Here is a 17,671-nt window from a genome sequence, read left to right on the forward strand (position 1 = left end):
ATCCCTGGACTCTGGGACCATGACCTGAGCTGAAGGCAGATCCTTAATGACTGAGCCATCCAGGAACCCCTTGGTCAGTTTTTCTAGAACAGTGAGATGCCCTGTGTGCTCGTGGAATGGGGAGGGAGTACATGAGATGCTGTGACTTAGCCCATCAGTCATACCACCCACCAGAAGTAAGTGAAAAACCCATCCAGCGAGAAATCTTCAGGGTTTGAGGATTAACACCATTAAGTTTGTAAACACCACTACGGTTTCCCTGCATATCACGGACATGGAGAAGTTAAGGCCTTCTGTCATTCCAGTGCGACATGGTGAGTAGATGTAGACGCTTTGGGGTCAGGTAGACTCAGATTCAGATTCGCTGAACAGCGAGTGAGTCAGAACCAGTTCTTCATCTGTGAAATGTCAATGATGCTAAGCTCCCAGGGTTGTTGTAAAGTTGAAATGGGGAAAAGTCCAAAGTACACGGCCCGTGGCACGTGGCAAACACTTGAAAACATCTGTTATTATTTTGTCATCATTTGGGGGTCTGTATGAATCTGCTAGGGCTGCCATAACAAGATACTACAGACTGGGTGGCTTAAAAAAAAAAAACAACCCAAATATATTTTCTCATGGTTTTGAAGGCTAGAAGTCTAAGATCAAGGTGTTGGCAGGTTTGGTGCCTGGTAAGGCCTCACTCCTGGCCTTGCAGGTGGCCACCTTCTCACGGGGGCCTCATGTGGTGTTTCCTCTGAAAATGTGTATCCCCCCTGCTTCTTCCTCTCCTCCTTAAGGACGTCAGGAACGGGATTAGGACCCACCCTTACGACCTCATTTACCTGTTCAACCTTTACCTGTTCAAAGGCCCTGTCCCCACGTGAGGGCTTCAGCACTGGAATTTTGGAGCAACACAGTTCAGTCCATAACAGAAGGTGAGGAAGGTTCTGACAGAGGACCTCTAATTTTGATACATTCGGTAATTAGGTTATCTTTATTTCCCAGAAATGAAGGGTCTTAGGTGGCTGTGTTTTGACTAGCAGATAGGCACTGAGAAGTAAGGGAAGAGATCAAAGCATTCAATAGCAGGTGTTCATTCTACAAACAGGAAGAAAAGGAAACGATCCGGAAGGGGGAAACATTACATGGGCGGAGCCTGAAAGCTCCTTCCTGAGGGGTTGCCCTCCCCTTGGGGATGCGTTTGAAGGAACAGTAACACAGAATGGGTCAATCACCCCAGAGGAGAGAGAACTAGCAGTGGCTATTGAGAGAAAGCTGAGAGAGAAAGAGAGAGAAGGTGACCATACTTCTGATAGCAGATGTTTGCCTCCTCAAGAGAGAAACTCCTTTTCTCCACCACTTGGGTCTACGTTTCCTCCTTCCCCTCCAGGGAAGGAGATACAAGCAGACTTCCTTCTAACTAGACACCCAAGAAAGCTGGGGGAAATTTTTAAAAAATAGATTTTGTACAAGCAGACTACTATTTTGTAACCGGAAGCAAAAGCAAAGACACTTTCAAGCTGTAAATAGTAATTTTATCAAGAAGGCAGGTTGCCAGCTGGAGGCACGTACGTCCCGAGGTGGGGTCCGTGAAGCGGAGCTGTGGACACCTGGGCCTCCTTCCTGCTTGGTCACTTCTGCCCTTACCTGGAAGGTTTGGGAGAAAGGATTCCAGATTATATTATTTTTTCTGGGTGTTGTTCCAAAAGATAATAATGTACTGATTCAAAAATAATAATATTTTTTTTTAAGTTTATTTATTTAACAGACAGAGATCACAAGTAGGCAAAGAGGCAGGCAGAGAGAGAAAGGGGGAAGCAGGCTCCCTGCGCAGCAGAGAGCCCAATGTGGGGCTCGATCCCAGGACCCTGGGACCATGACCTGAGCCGAAGGCAGAGGCTTAACCCACTGAGCCACCCAGGCGCCCCCAAAATAATAATAATTTAAAGAAGCAATTGCATCTATGTTTGGAGGGGTTTTGTTTTTTGTTTTGGTTTGATCTTATTGTTTATTGAGTACTTTGTTTTTGTTTTTTTTTAAGATTTTATTTATTTGTCAGAGAGAGAAAGAAAGAGCACAAGCAGGGGGAGCAGCAGAGGCACAGAGAGAAGTAGGCTCCCTGCTGAGCAGGACCCCGGGATCATGAACTGAGCCAAAGGCAGACCCTTCACCGACTGAGCCACCCAGGTGTTCTGAGTACTCTGAATTTCTTTTGAGATTTTCTGCATATGCATCTGACAGGCACACTTAGTGTTTTGGGGTCAGTGTGTGTGTTAGAACTGACTGGTGGAGCCTTGACTCACACTGTCTCGCTACCCTTGACAAGGAGCCCACCATCTCCAGCCTGAGGAAACTGTGGCTTTCATCACATTCTTAACCAGAGTGCAAGAGCTGATCTGTGCTTCTAAACCTGGGGAACTGCATCTGTATTTTTGACCTCGTTTTTTTTTTAAAGATTTTATTTATTTATTTGACAGATAGAGATCACAAGTAGGCAGAAAGGCAGGCAGAGAGAGAGAGGAGGAAGCAGGCTCCCCGCTGAGCAAAGAGCCTGATGCGGGGCTCAATCCCAGGACCCTGGGATCATGACCTGAGCCGAAGGCAGAGGCTTTAATCCACTGAGCCACCCAGGCGCTCCATTTTTGACCTCTTGTGTAAACAAATCCCAGTGATAATTTGGTAGACTAGGAAAATGAAAACCTATCTGGTGCTCTGCTAAGCACATTTATATGTATCATTTCATTTTAATCCTCCCAGAAGATGGGACTGTTAGGAGTGAGCAAATGGAGATTAGAAGACGGGCCCAAGGCCATCCTGATACTAAATTCTAGCACTGGAATGTCCCTCTGGGTCCAAAACAACTGCTTGCACCCCCTTGACATTGTGCCTTCACATGGTAGGAACAGTCAGTGACATCCCCCCTACTTTGGTGTGACATATGTTTTAACCTCTTACTGCTTATATGACTTCTTTTCTCCTGGATTGTAAGGAGATCTTTTTTTTAAACAATTTATTATTTTTTTCTTTTTTGGGGGGAGGGGCAGAGTGAAAGGGAGACAGAATTTTTTTTTTTTTGCTTAAGATTTTATTTATTTATTTGACAGAGAGAGATCACAAGTAGGTAGAGAGGCAGGCAGAGAGAGAGAGGAGGAAGCAGGCTCCCTGCTGAGCAGAGAGCCGGATGTGGGACTCGATCCCAGGACCCTGAGATCATGACCTGAGCCGAAGGCAGCGGCTTAACCCACTGAGCCACCCAGGCACCCAGGGAGACAGAATCTTAAGCAGGCTCCATGCCCGGCGTGGATGCTGACACAGGGCTCAATCCCACGACTCTGAGATCATGACCTGAATGGAAGACAAGAGCTGGATGCTGAACTGACTGAGGCAGCCCAGCATCCTACCCATTTTGTTTCACAATGATACTTTTTAAAAAACAGATTTCACTTATTTATTTGATAAAGAGAGAACACAGGTAGGCAGAGCATGAGGGAGAAGCAGACTCTCTGGTGAGCCGGGAGGCTGATGCAGGGGACTCTGGAATCGTGACCTGACGCCTAACCCAGCTGCCCCTCTTCTGCCAAGAGTCCTACTGTTAGTATGTGTGTTTTCTTACATATCCTCCTTTGTGCAAAATCTCATGAAAAGTTTTGCTTGCAGAAAATCTTCATAATGTGATATTGTGTCTGGTGTATAAACACCCAGGTCTTTAAGCACAATAAGGAGACAATTACAGTCATTGTAAATTCTGTAGGACGTCCAATTTGCTCTATTGTAGTAGAATTTTTTTCTCTAAAGAATACTGCTTAAAGTTGCACTTCTGGGTCTCAAAACCGAGTTGCAGGAGCAAAACTAAAAGCTACAACCTCTGTAGTGAATTATTGAGTTAAAATAGCAGCTTCTAATCAGTCAAAATCTGGAATTCTGATCCCAAGGTTTTAGCAAGAGAATAGGATGATATTAAAAGCATGTATAATTAAAAAACAAACTCTTGAACTCAGAGAACATACGGGTGGTGGCCGGAGGGGAGGAAGGTGGGGATGGGGTGGGTGAAATAGGTGAAGGATTAAGAGGTATAAACTTCCAGTATTAAAATAATGAATCACAGAGATGAAAAAGTACAGCATAGGCTACACAGTCAATAATATTGTAATAACGTTGTGTGGTGACAGATGGTAACTACATTTGGCAAGTGTTGCTTACTGTTTAAAATTGCACTATGTCGTGCACCTGAAACTAATAAAATAGTATATGTCATCTACACTGCAATAATAAATAATAAAAAAGCATGCATAATCATGCTTAGTGTGATTCTATCCATGGTTCCTGTACCATTTTCTAAAATGAAGATGATATTTTTTATTATTCTTAAAGTAATACATTTTACATTATTACTTTTTGCATTTATTATATTCGTTTATCTAGATTTATTTTTGAATGTAGTTGGAGGTAGGGGTTTAAATTTATTTCTTTTAGATGGATGGCTTATCAAGTCAACATTTTTTTTTTTTTAAGAGAGCTTGTGCACACTGGCAGAGGGGTTGGAGGGACAGATAAAGAGGGAGAGAGAATCTTTTTATTTATTTATTTATTTGACAGACAGAGATCACAACTAGGCAGAGAGGCAGGCAGAGAGAGAGAGGGGAAAGCAGGCTCCCTGCCGAGCAGAGAGCTGGATCCCAGAACCCTGAGCCAAAGGCAGAGGCTTTAACCCACTGAGCCACCCAGGTACCCCATGTCAACATTATTTATTAAATAAACTATCCTGGAGCGCCTGGGTGGCTCAGGTAGGCGTCTGCCTTCGGCTGAGGTCATGATTCCAGGGTGCTGGGATCCAACCCTACATCAGGCTCCCTAATCTGCAGGGAGCCTGCTTCTCCCTCTCCCTGTACTGCTCCCCCTGATTGTGCTTGCTTTCTATCTGTCAAATAAATCAAATCTTTTAAGGTAAATAAATAAATAGTCATCCATCTCTTCCTCTCTGTAATTTTATTAGATTATGCTAGATTTCCCTCTATAGCTTTTGTACCACATTGAGAGTACCTGTTTCCCCATGTTCTTGCTAACAGCGGGAATTTTCAGTCTGTTGGATGTTGCCAGTCTGGATAGATGAGAAATGATATCTCAAGGTGATCTTGATATGCTTTTCTATTATTATGACTGAAATGGAGCATCTTTTCATATGTTTCTGGGCCATGTAAATGTTTTGTCCTGTGAACATTGTTTTCATGTCTTTGGCTCATTTTAAAATTAATTTGGGGTACCTGGGTAGCTCAGATGGTTGGGCATCTGCCTTCAGCTTAGGTCATGATCCTGGGGTCCTGGGATCTAGCCCTGCATCGGGCTCCTTGCCCAGCAGGAAGCCTGTTTTCCCTCTTCTACTCCCCCTGTTTGTGTTCCTGCTCTGGTCGTCTCTCTCTCTCTCAATCTCTGTCAAATAAATAAATAAATAAAATCCTTTAAAAATATTAATTTGTTGGCCTTTTCTCTGTTTCTACAAATTTTTTAGGGAGATTAGCCTATTGTCGCGATCTTAAGTTAACTGCAGGTGTTCTTTTCAGAGTATTGTTTTTCTTTTGACTTTGTCTGATATATTTTTTAAAAAACCAGACTTATTATGAGCACCTGTCTGTCTCACTTGGAAAAACATCCTACTCTTGATCTTGGGGTTGGGAGTTTGAGCCTCACGTTGGGTGTAGAGATTATAAAAAGAAATAAATAAACTTTAAGAAAATAGGATTCTCAAGATACACTTTCAAAATAGTAAAAATCACCCTAATATCAGCACTGTACTAAAGAGAGAGACCATTTCTGTCGACCCAAGGTTTCCCTCATGTCCCTTTGCGGTCATTCCTCTCTCCCACCCTTCATCCCTTGGGTACCACTCACCTGATTTCTGTTCGCCTTTCTGTGATGCAGGTATCAGTGGTTCCTTTGATTGCTGAGTAATATTTTGTCATATGGATGTCTTTGTCTCTTTACCAGTTGATGAATATTTTGGTTGTTTTCAACCCAGAGCTGTTATGAATAAATTGCTTTAAACATTCTCATGTTTCCAAGTTTTTTATGTTTATATAGTCGAATTTATCCTCTCTTTTAGGCTTTTGGATTTTGAGACATAGAAAGATAATAAAGGGATTCACCGTTTTTTCCTTTTAGCTCCTGTATGGTCTCATTTTTTACTTGCAAATCTCTGATCTGTTAGAGTTTATCCTGGTGTTAGGTATAAATCAAAAATTTTTTTTCCCGAATGGCTAAGTTGTCCCCAAACACCTAAATCAATCTTTTTAATTGGATTTAGGGAACTATTTTATAATTACTTATAATTTGTAAGTTAATACAAATATTTTGATTTATTAGTTATTTGTGTTTATCACTGCTATTCAATTAAAGTTAAAAATTAAAGACCTATTTTTCTTTAAAGTGTATTTATTTACAATCCTTAAACCTAAGTTGGGGCTTGAACTCGGAATCCTGAGATCAAGAGTCCTGCAAGCCAGCGCTCCACTGACTGAGCCAGCCAGGCACCCCAAATCTGTTTTTCTTTAAACAGTCAAATACAATTGTAAATCATGTAATTTTGAATGACAATGCAAAACACTTAATTTCGTTATCCTTTGATGAATGGTTAATGAATTTACTAGAGTTAACAAATCATAATCCTCTAAACTTTTAAGCACTGCTTACAAACTTAATCAGATTATCTTAGAAATTATTAATTAAAGCTATGGAACTTATAAATTTAACAAATTAAATTATCTTAAATGTAAATACTATCTACAGACTTAATTAAATCGTCTTAAATGCTTTAATCTATATCACAAATTTAATGTATTTGACTTTCTCAAGCATTTCTAAAATCTGAAGAGACAAAATAACAAATCTAACGAAATCAAACCAAGTGTGTGCAAAGCTGTAATGAACGAATGTCAAAATGTAGATCACATTCTGGGGGGACCTGGGTGGCTCAGATGGTTAAGCCTCTGTTTTTGGTTCGGGTCATGGTCCCGGAGTCTTAGGATCAAGTCCCACATGGGGCTACCTGCTCAGCGGGGAGCCTGCTTCTCCTTCTCCCTCTGCTGCTCCCCCTGCTTGTGCTCTCTCTCTCTCTCTCTCTATAAACTAACTAAATAAATAAAATCTTTTAAAAAAATGTAGATCACATTCTTTTAAATATCTTAAAATCATTATAAATATAACAGATATTCCCAAGTTTAAACATTGACTACCAACTCAATTATTTACATTATTCTGTGTATTTAAGTTGAGAAATATAGTATCTCAGATTCTTTATGGTAGCATTTTAAGCATCTTAAGAATACACAAAGCATGGGGCACCTGGGTGGCTCAGTGGGTTAAAGCCTCTGCCTTTGGCTTGGGTCATGATACCAGGGTTCTGGGATCGAGCCCCACATTGAGCCCCTGCTTCCTCCTCTCTCTCTGCCTGCCTCTCTGCCTACGTGCAATCTCTATCTGTCAAATAAAAAAATAAAATCTTAAAAAAAAAGAAAAAAAAGAATACACAAAGCACAGCTTCTAGTTAAAGAACTATTATATAAGGATGCCTGGGTGGCTTAGTTGGCTAAGTGTCTACCTTCTGCTCAGGTCATGATCTCAGGGTCCTGGAATTGAGTTCCACGTTAGACTCCTTGCTCAGGAGGGAGCCTGCTTCTCACTGGGCCTGCCACTACCTGCTTGTGCTCTCTCTCTCTGACAAATAAATACAATCTTAAAAAAAAAAAAAAAAGAACTGTTATATATCTTCCTTCCCTCTGGCAACATCACTAAAATGACAATTACAGAGTTTTTTTCTAAGCATAACCTGCAAAGACAAAGAGAATAGGAAAGGCAACAATTTTGCAAACTAGGAGGCAGATGATGGTAGATCAACAGCCCCGGGAAAGTTGAAATCTAAGCCAGTGGTGGGCAAGTCAGGAAGCAATCAAATTTGTGCCCCAGAAACTCAGCAGGGAGACTCAAGAATGGGTAAAAATGGGTTCTTTTGAAAGCAAGGATAAAGAAGGACCTGAAGACAATAGGAATGATTAAAATTCTATTTGAGATGTGGTTAGAACCACCTTCCTCATCTCCTCCCCTCCTCTACAACCATGAGCAGTTTGCTTCACCCTCCAGAAGACTGGAGATTTGGTCTCTGGAGTGGTAAGGAGGGATACCATGGCCTCAAGCCCCAGGTCACTGGGACAGAGGGACTCAGTGTTAAATATGGCAAGAGATGAAAGGAAAATCTACAACCTGATTTAAGAGACTCACTCTGACTCTCCCGAGGCTCACGGGATGCTGTAGGCAGCCAGCCTTCTGCCCTCTAGGTAGAAAGCTGGAAAATTCTTCTCTGGAGAATCAGACCAGGCCAGGTGAGGAGATCAAAAGATACTCATACTGAGGATCCTCCAACCAAAGAACCCCATCAGACCACCCTATAATGAGGTCCTCCTCTGGACAAGCCCTGCTTAATGCTACAACTGCCAGTCATCTCTCTAGCGCCCCACTCCTGAATATGCATGGACAGCTAAGAGTTCTCAGGCTGGAAAGGCAAAACGAATCATCAGGGCCACCACCACCACCACCAAAATCCAGAAAATATAATTTTGGAGATAATAAAGACAATGCACACAGAACAAAATATTCATCAGTAATAGCCTCGGCAGGGTAAGATGAGGTATAATAACCATGAAACAAGAACAACACGCCATTAAAAAAATTTCAGAAAATTAACCAGAACTTTTAGAAAAGAAAAAACTGGACAGGAAAAATGGAAAACTCAACAGAAGGGCTGGAAGATAAAATTGAGGAACCCTTATAGCAAAACAGAAAAGAGGAAAAATAGGGAAAAAAGAAAAGAAAAGAATCTGACCAGGACGTCCAGTAGCTAGGGAAAAAAAAAAAAATCCGGAAAAAATTTATACAAAAAAATGTCCTAGACGTGAAGTAGCCCCAAATTAAAAGCTCTTACCAAGTGCCCTACATAATGAGTGATGGAAGATTCTAATCAGATATCTCAAGCAAGGTCCACAGAGACAGAAACCATATTGCTCTTTTACCAGGGACAGTTTATTTTAAAGAATTGCTAATGAATAGAGGATGGTTAACAACTTAAAAGGAGTAAAAGAGGGCAACAACCAGTACACAAAAGTTTATGAAACTTTGTTCATAAGAGCTAGAAACTGAAAACAACTCAGAAGCCCAGGCATCAGAGCAGCAGCTCAGAAGAAAATCCAGAAGCTATGAGAGTGTGGGGGTGAATCAGACATGTTTACAGCATTCCCAAAGTAGAAGCCAAGAGGAGGCAAGCTCTCCATAGCCCCAAAGCCAGCTTAAGAGTTCAGTACTTTAGGGGCACCTGGGTGGTTCTGTTGGCTAAGTGTCTCCCTTCCACTCAGATCATCATCTCAGGGTTCTGGGATCGAGCCCCGCATCCCCCACTTGTGTTCTCTCGCATGCAGTCTCACTCTCTGTCTCTCAAATAAATAAATAAAGTCTTCAAAAAAAAAAAAAAGAGCTCTATTTTATTGTGGTTATCATCATGTTACTGATGTCACAGAAGACAATATTCTGAATAAAACAATGAAGGCACTCGTTCGCAGTGTGATCCACAAGACTCAGACTCTGAATCTGGGGAAGTTTCAGGAATACATCCATCTATTTATTCCACTTATATTTTCCTTTTTTAGATACATGCAAGAACAGTATAAATGTATTATATCAGAATTAACAAAATACATATATTGTGTCAATATAATTTATAAAATTAATGAAGTAATACAAATGCTAAAAATAACATAACAAAATACAAAATACATGTCTAGTGATGAATAAAAGAGCCTTTCAATAAATATAAAATAAGTGATTAAAAAAACATGCTGGGCACCTGGGTGGCTCAGTCTGTTAAGCATCTGCCTTCCACTCAGGTCATGGTCTCAGGGTCTTGGGATCGAGCTCTCATCAGGCTTCCTACTCAGCAGAGAACGTGCTTCTCCCTTTCCCTCTGCCATTCCCCATGCTTATGCTCTCTCCTGCTGTCAAATAAATAAATAAAATCTCAAAAAAAAATTGTATGTCAGTTTTTTGCCAGTGTTATTTCTTTCTACAACGCACATAAAATAATGCTGTGACATGACATACAATGGATAGTGTATTAGATCTGATGAAATATGGTATTATTTCACATGAAACACATCCAAAGAAAAAGAGGTTCCCAGCACAGTGAGAGTGTTCAAACTCCTCTTCTCCACAATATACTGCTTCTGTCTCCTCTAGGTGACAGCTGTCATCTCAGCCTGGCTCCCCTCCTAGTCACAAAATGGCTACAGCAACTCCAGCAATCACATCAAAGCACAATGATCAGTGCCCAAAAAGGTGCCCTGTTTCTCCTTGTAAGTGATAAAATCTTCCCAAAGCTTCTGGAGCCTTCTCCTGGTGTCTTATTGGCCAAAATTTTATCACATGCCCATACCAATCCCTGGCAAAGGGAAAAAACTGCCAAGAATCACTGGAGCCATCATGTCCTGCCTCTTGGAGCCAGAGATGAGGTCTGCACTCTGTGCATAAGCTATGCAGAAGAGAGAGACTGCTGGACAAACCCAGCTCTACTAGGAAAGGCAGATGGGTGGCAACCGACATTGTCTGCTATCAATTCCTAATCACATTCATTGTGTTTGAAATTTACTAACTGGACTCTTCAAGGGCAACTGCATTTCTGAATTCTTGAAGAAATATTTCAATGCAGTCAGCTCTTACTATAAATTTCTTTTTATTTCATTTTCATCTTAGCCTCAGACTTATTTTATCCATTAATAATGTTGGGGTGCCTGGGTGGCTCGGTCGGTTAAGTGCCAGACTCTTGGTTTCACCTCAGGCCATGATCTCAGGGTTGTGAGATGGAGCTCCATGTTGGGCTCTGCACTGGGCATGGACCCTGCTTAAGATTCTCTCCCTCTCCCCCACCCTCTGCCCCTTCCTCCCTCTCTCTCTTTAAATACTACTACTAATAATATTAATAATAATGTTTCTTTTATTCCTAATGTATAAAAATTACTACTATTCCAGAGTGAAATTTTGGATAGTTGAATATCTAAGTTTTGCTGTAGTTAGACAAATTGAACCAAACACAGAAACAGAGAGGAGCACATACTTGATGTTATAAATTTGCATGGAAACCTCCATAATTGTTGTCTGATTTAAATAAGGTGAAATAAAATTATCTTCATAATTCATTTAAAAAAATAACATCTTTCTGCCTTTCGGAAAACCAGTGCTTTGTGAGCTTTTGAGTAATATCGAGAGCTAAAGTTACATGCGGGGTTTACCTTGCAGTCCTCACGTCTCCATTTCTCGCTGGCCTGTTAAAAACGAAATCCTTCTTCCCCTCATAAAAGATCTGATTCCACAAACTCTCCATGACATAGTATCTCAGTTCCACTGTGTGAAATCCCCTAATTATATATGATTTCCAAAGCAGGGAGAAATTTGATCTGGTAAAATAACAGTGGTCTGCAAGAGAAAGCAGAAACAGCCACGTGCTAACTTACAAACCTATTTCTTGACGCTTAGAAAGATTTGGAATCCCCCATTGAGTGTGTGGTATCAAGCAAGTCATTCCAAGCCTTCATGAGCAACTTTGTTTTTTAACTGGATGGATGAAAATTAAACTGTTGAGGAAATACAGCAAAGAGCATGCAATTCTTAATGATTATTGATGATTAATAAATCAAATACCCGGTCAGAGTGAAAAGCCGAAATAAATGTCTTTGAAGAATATGATCAAGAACCAAAAATTGTTAGATGGTTGAGGAGGAAAGAGATACTTGGTATTTGAGGCTGAGTTGGCTATTACAGGTATGAGGGACTAGTCAGCAGGTGAACAAGAGGGGAAGGGAGAAAGAGGCAAGGACCTCCTTCTTTGTGGTGTACCCCGTCTCTGTCATCCGGCTGGGTTCTTTGGATTTATCTCAAGTCATCCATCCACGAGTTAGTGAGGGGACATCGTCATTATGTCCATTTTGGAGATGAAACTGAGGCCGGAAAAGATGAAGACCTTTGCCTAGGGTAAAAGACAAAGAACAGGGTTTAAACCCAGGCCTGTCTAATCACAGATTCTCTCTGGTTTTTGTCCGGATGGAAGGATTTTTCAGTTAGGGGAGTGGTGGGATTAGCACAATATCAGCCTGGAGTGAGGACCGAGATGTGCATTGTCCAAATATTGTCAGATGCTGAGATGCCCAGCTGGGCCCATTTCTTTCCCAGTGAACCCTCAAGAGCTGTCTAGTGAGTTGTGTGCCCAGTGCGGGGAAGGACCTAACGTTTAGGGACCTTCGCCAGATGAACAACAAATGCCTCATCCTCTTGCCTTCATAAATGATAAAGAAGAGGTGCCAAGGGATTAGTGAGAAACCTTTGACCTCTTTTTCAAAAGGAAACTCAATTTCCAAGTTTATTGCAAAGATTTACTGGAAATACATAAGAGGTCTAAAAAGACGGTAAATATAAATAAAAATTTTTAAGAATTCCACCAATGGTCACATGATTTCTACTAAACTACCAAATAGTGGCATGTACCTTCTAACAAGGCTCGCTGCCCATCCTTCCTGGAGCAGGTACTCAGCAGCAGGAGTAGACAAAGATTTCTAAGCCATTAAGGTCAGTTTCCTCATTCATAAAGAGTCGCCTATGGCTCACAGGCCTTTGGGAGATTCAGGAGACCTGGGGGGAGCACTCAAGCCCGTTTTCCAGCTAAATCTCAACAGTCCTGTGAAAACTCCTCTGCAGCTTTTCTTGCTGGAATGTTCATTAACAAAACATTCACACTTAATAAGAACAAGATGCTCGGGGTGCCTGGGTGGCTCAGTCTGTTGAACCTCTGACTTGTGATTTTAGTTCAGGTCATGATCTCAGGGTCCTGGGATGAGCTCGATCCCAGGACCCTGAGATCATGACCCGCATCGGGCTCTCTGCTCCACGGGGAGGCTGCTTCCTCCTCTCTGCCTGCCTCTTGGCCTACTTGTGATCTCTGTCTGTCAAATAAATAAATAAAATCTTAAAAAAAAAAAATAAAAAAGAAACAGGATTTATAGACTTTAAGATTTTCAAAATAGAGATAAATACATAACAATAGCTATATATGAATATATGACTTGGCATAAGATGAGCTAATACCAGAATTGTTAGCAACTACTTTACAAATATTTGGGGGATACCTCTTAGCTCAGCTTTCTTCAAGCTGGATCTGTCATGTGAAACAGTTGCATTTACTGCTACACTGATTTTCCTTCCCTCTGCATATATAAATATTTTCTTTCAATATTTGGATTAGTGGTATATATTTTGATCCTTTTCACGAATGATCATTAACATTGTTCTGTGTTATTTTTTCACGTATTCTTTTATTGGCTGCACAGTATTCCATCTTCTAGGTGTGTCATAATTATTCAGTAAGTCCCAACTATCAAACCCTTAGGTCAGTTCTGATTTTTCATTGTCATAATTAACTTATGACAAACATTCTTATATCAAAATGTTACAGGAATTCTTCTTTAGTGCCCATGGTTCTGGGTCATGCTGCTTAGAAAAATGAGGTAGACCAGACAGATGAACAGTGGTGGGCAGCAAAGCAAAGTTATTGAGCCATAGTACAAAGCTCCTGAAGAGGGAGGGGACACATGAGGATTGCCGATTTGGTGTTTAGATCTTGGGTGTTTTTTTTTTTTTTTAAGATTTTATTTATTTATTTTACAGAGAGAGAGAGAGAGAATGCACCAGCAGAGGGAGCTGCAGAGGGAGAAAGAGAGAGAGAGAGAGAGAGAGAGAGAGAGAAGCCAACTCCCCACTCAGCAGGGAGTCCAATGCCAGGCTCCATGCAAGGCTCAATCCCAGGACCCTGGTATCATGACCTCAGATGAAGGCAGATGTTTAACCAATTGACCAGCTGCCCCAAGATCTAGGGGGTTTTATGGTTTTTTTGGTTTGGGCTGTCTTAATCTGATTAACTCCATGTGCCTGTCATCCAATCAGGTTTTTGTCATCTACCTATCATGTGGGAAAGGGTGGGGCTCCTTCCGGGGTGGTGTCAAATCCTTTTAAGGGTGGTAACGTCTTAGGGCAGGGGCCTTTTGTCCCTGCCTGCCTTTCTCCCAACTATCCTTCATTAAATATGCTATACACATTTCTGATAAACTCCTGAGGATAAATTCTTTTTTTTTTTTTTAAAGATTTTATTTATTTATTTGACACAGAGAGATCACAAGTAGGCAGAGAGGCAGGCAGAGAGAGAGGGGGAAGCAGGCTCCCCGTGGAGCAGAGAGCCCAATGCGGGGCTTGATCCCAGGACCCTGAGATCATGACCCAAGCTGAAGGCAAAAGCTTAACCCACTGAGCCACCCAGGCACCCTGAGGATAAATTCTTAACAAGTAGAATGTTTGAGTCCAAGGGTAGGAATGAACAACAGGTTTTTTTTTTTTTTTAAAAGATTTTATTTATTTATTCGACAGACAGAGATCGCAAGTAGGCAGAAAGGCAGGCCGAGAGAGAGGAGGAAGCAGGCTCCCTGCTGAGCAGAGAGCCCGATGTGGGGCTCGATCCCAGGACCCCGGGATCATGACCTGAGCCGAAGGCAGAGGCTTTAACCCACTGAGCCACCCAGGCGTCCCGAACATCAGGTTTTTGAGGAGTATTGCCAAATCAATTTACGCCCTTCTCAATGATCATTAAGGGCTTTTATTTTTCCTTGTCCTTACCAATATTAGGCTTTATCACTTAAACAAACAAACAAACAAACAACGAAAACACCACTTTACCAATATGAGAGACAATAAGTGGTAGAAAATATCTAATTTTCTCTTTTAATAAGTATAGAATATGGAGCATAATTGAGTCTTAACAAGGCTTAGTAGTGATTCTGACTGCTGTGTTGTGCTGTGTAGAACTGATCTGCCGACCCGTAGCATAAAGGTCATATTTGAAGAAAGCTTTGTGCCTCAGAACAAACCCTGTGTTTCTGAGTGGGAAGTAAGGAGACTTGGATTCTGGTTCTAGCCAGTCATCTTTCCTTAGGCAAGTGTTATATTCTCAGTAATTTACCTTAAATACCTCAGGGGGGCCAGTAGTGTGCAAGTTAACCTGTGTGCAAGTTAATCTGAGTCTGTGCCCTGAGAATCCTCCCTCTAGAGGACAGTATTGCAAGCATTTCAAGAACTGCCTCCTACATCAGTACCGGAGGGCTAATTAATTAGTCTAATGAATATTGGGAATAATTTTTCACTGATGAATTGAGTAATGTGCAAGATAGGAGACAAGTAAGATTATAGAAGTGTTTCCCTGCCATTTAAAAAATTTTTTACTTTATTTTATTTAAAATATTTTTTAAAAATTTTAAATTTTTAAAGATTTTAAAAATATTTAAAATTTTTAAAAAATTTAAAAATATTAAGAATTTTAAAATAATAATAATATTAAAATAAAAATTTAAAATAAAGGTATTAAAAATGTAAAAATATTTAAAAATTTTTTAAAATATTTAAAAAATATTTTTAAAATATTTAAAATTTAAAATATTTTATTTAAAATATTTTAACAATTGTGTACATCTCTCTGCCTTTTTTCAAACAATGGAAGAAATAAGCTTGCTAACAGCTTTGCTGGAGTAGTGCCTCATCTAGAACTCCATTTGTTCTGGAATCCTTCACTTCCCCAGGGATTTAGTTGCTTGATTTGGCCAGAAGGGTAGCTGATTATGTCATTGTAATATGGGCTTACTTGCCCCAGAGAGATAATTCCCTGTGAAGGCTCCCACAGCGTGCCCAAGTGCACGGTGAGGAGGGGACTCCATTTAGCTTCCAGAAATGTAGTGTGGACTCTTGTGGTACCTGCTTGGTGGTGTCTTTACTGTGGCAGAATTCAACCCAAGACTTGCTTTCACGGTAACATACCTCCGGTGATGTGGTCGTAGAGAGGGACAACGCACCACTTCTAACACAATCTCTTGGAAACATTTTGCTCCTCTGTATGAGTTGCAAGAGATGGACTAAATTATTTCTGACCTCCCCATTAGTTCAAAAGTTCCAGATCATGTGGTATAGAGACAGCATTAGATTCGGATTGCCTGGCATCTTTCCTCAATAGAAAGGAAATATTTATCATATTTAATGTTAATTTTAATGATGTCTAATAGAAAGGGAATAAAAAAGGAAACTGAAGTTTAGAGCGATTAAATAACAAAGTTCCGTCTCTCTCCAGAATTTGTGCTCTTTCTACTGATGTCCCTGTGTATCACAGAGATACAGTAAAAGATACTGTAATGGATGACTCTGCTAGGGACTAAATTGTGTCTTTCTAAAATTCCTATGTCCAAGCCCTAATCCCCACGGTTGGGATTTGGTGATAGGGCTTTTGAACAGGTCATTAAGGTTAAATGAGATCATAAAGGTGGGGCCCTGATCCAATATGACCGGTATCCTTATAAGAAGAGACAGACACCAGGGATTCACACTGACAGAAGAAAGGCCATATAAAGCCCCAGCAAGAAGGTGGTCGTCTGCCAGCCCAGGAGAGAGGCTTCCGAGATGCCAAACCTGTCAACAGCTTTCCAGAACTGTGAAGCAATAAATTCTGTCATTTAAGCCCTTAGTTTTTTGTTACAGCAGTCCTAGGGACCAAAACACCCTCAGCTCTGTGGGGATGGGGTGGAAAGATGTTTAAGAGAACCATTTTGGTGAGGCTCCTGCTCAGGAATATCAAAAGTGTCAGGTTAAGGTATTTTCTGCAAGTTTTGTGAGACTTTAGGTGTTTGTAACTTATATATTCTATATGTAAACCTATATGAATAGTGAGCCTTTAATTAAAAGTCCTACTTTCTGTAGGGCAGGGTGCCAGGTAAGATGGTATAAAGAGTCTCCACAGCCCTGAGAGTTTGGTGGTTACCTTTCGGATATCCGGGAAGGGGAGGAGGTTGGGAGAAGGACCTCAGGAGACGACAGGGCACAGGAAGACAGCTCTATAAGGAGAGGAAAGCTGGCTGAAGCCCAGGCCTGTAAGTGGGGAGAAAGAAGAGACGTGCAATGAGGTGGTCAGGCAGTTCGAAGGCTGGGGAGGAGGGGTTCTAGAACCACACCAAGAAGGGCCTAGGGACGGGGCAAAGAGCTTGTAGGGACCAGGGCAGTGGCCCAAAAAGGCATACCAAGGACCTGTGTAGACCCCAGAGAGCAATAGGTAGGTGGGGATGGGAGAGAGGAAAACTATAAACAAGGGAAGGGCCCATAGCAAGTTGCACCTGCTTAACAATTCTGGCTCGGGCCGAGCCTTCCGGACTATTGCTATAACCTTACACGGCGATACCAGTGAGAGAGGAAGCCAACCAGTTTCTCCGCACCGTCCCCTTACCCATCTGTTCCCACATAGCCCTCATCTAAGTGTGGAAAAAATCTGGTTTGTTTGTCAAGTTGGTGGAAGCTTTGTCATCTCAATAATTCCCCAGTTCCATTGTAGGTTGAAGGACGTGAGACAAATTGGATAGGCTTCAGGGGGCTCCTCATCGGGGCCAGGAGTTGACACTGCAGTGAAATCAACATAGAACTTACATGCAGTCCGTAACCATGGAAATGAGGTTTGCTCCAGATAAACCAATAGGCTCCTAGAAGTCCAACGGGCCATGAGCAGGTCCATTACCAAGAAGAGTCCTGTGTA

General features: G+C 41.3%; 1 protein-coding gene across 1 annotated transcript in view; it reads left to right on the top strand.

Annotated features, from left to right (window-relative positions):
* The window catches only part of FBXO36 (F-box protein 36), a 93,834-nt gene that overhangs the window by 41,542 nt on the left and 34,621 nt on the right, over positions 1–17,671 (top strand). The window lies entirely within an intron of this gene.

The sequence above is a fragment of the Mustela erminea genome, chromosome 8 (assembly GCF_009829155.1).
Source record: "Mustela erminea isolate mMusErm1 chromosome 8, mMusErm1.Pri, whole genome shotgun sequence".
NCBI classification, from domain to species: domain Eukaryota; kingdom Metazoa; phylum Chordata; class Mammalia; order Carnivora; family Mustelidae; genus Mustela; species Mustela erminea.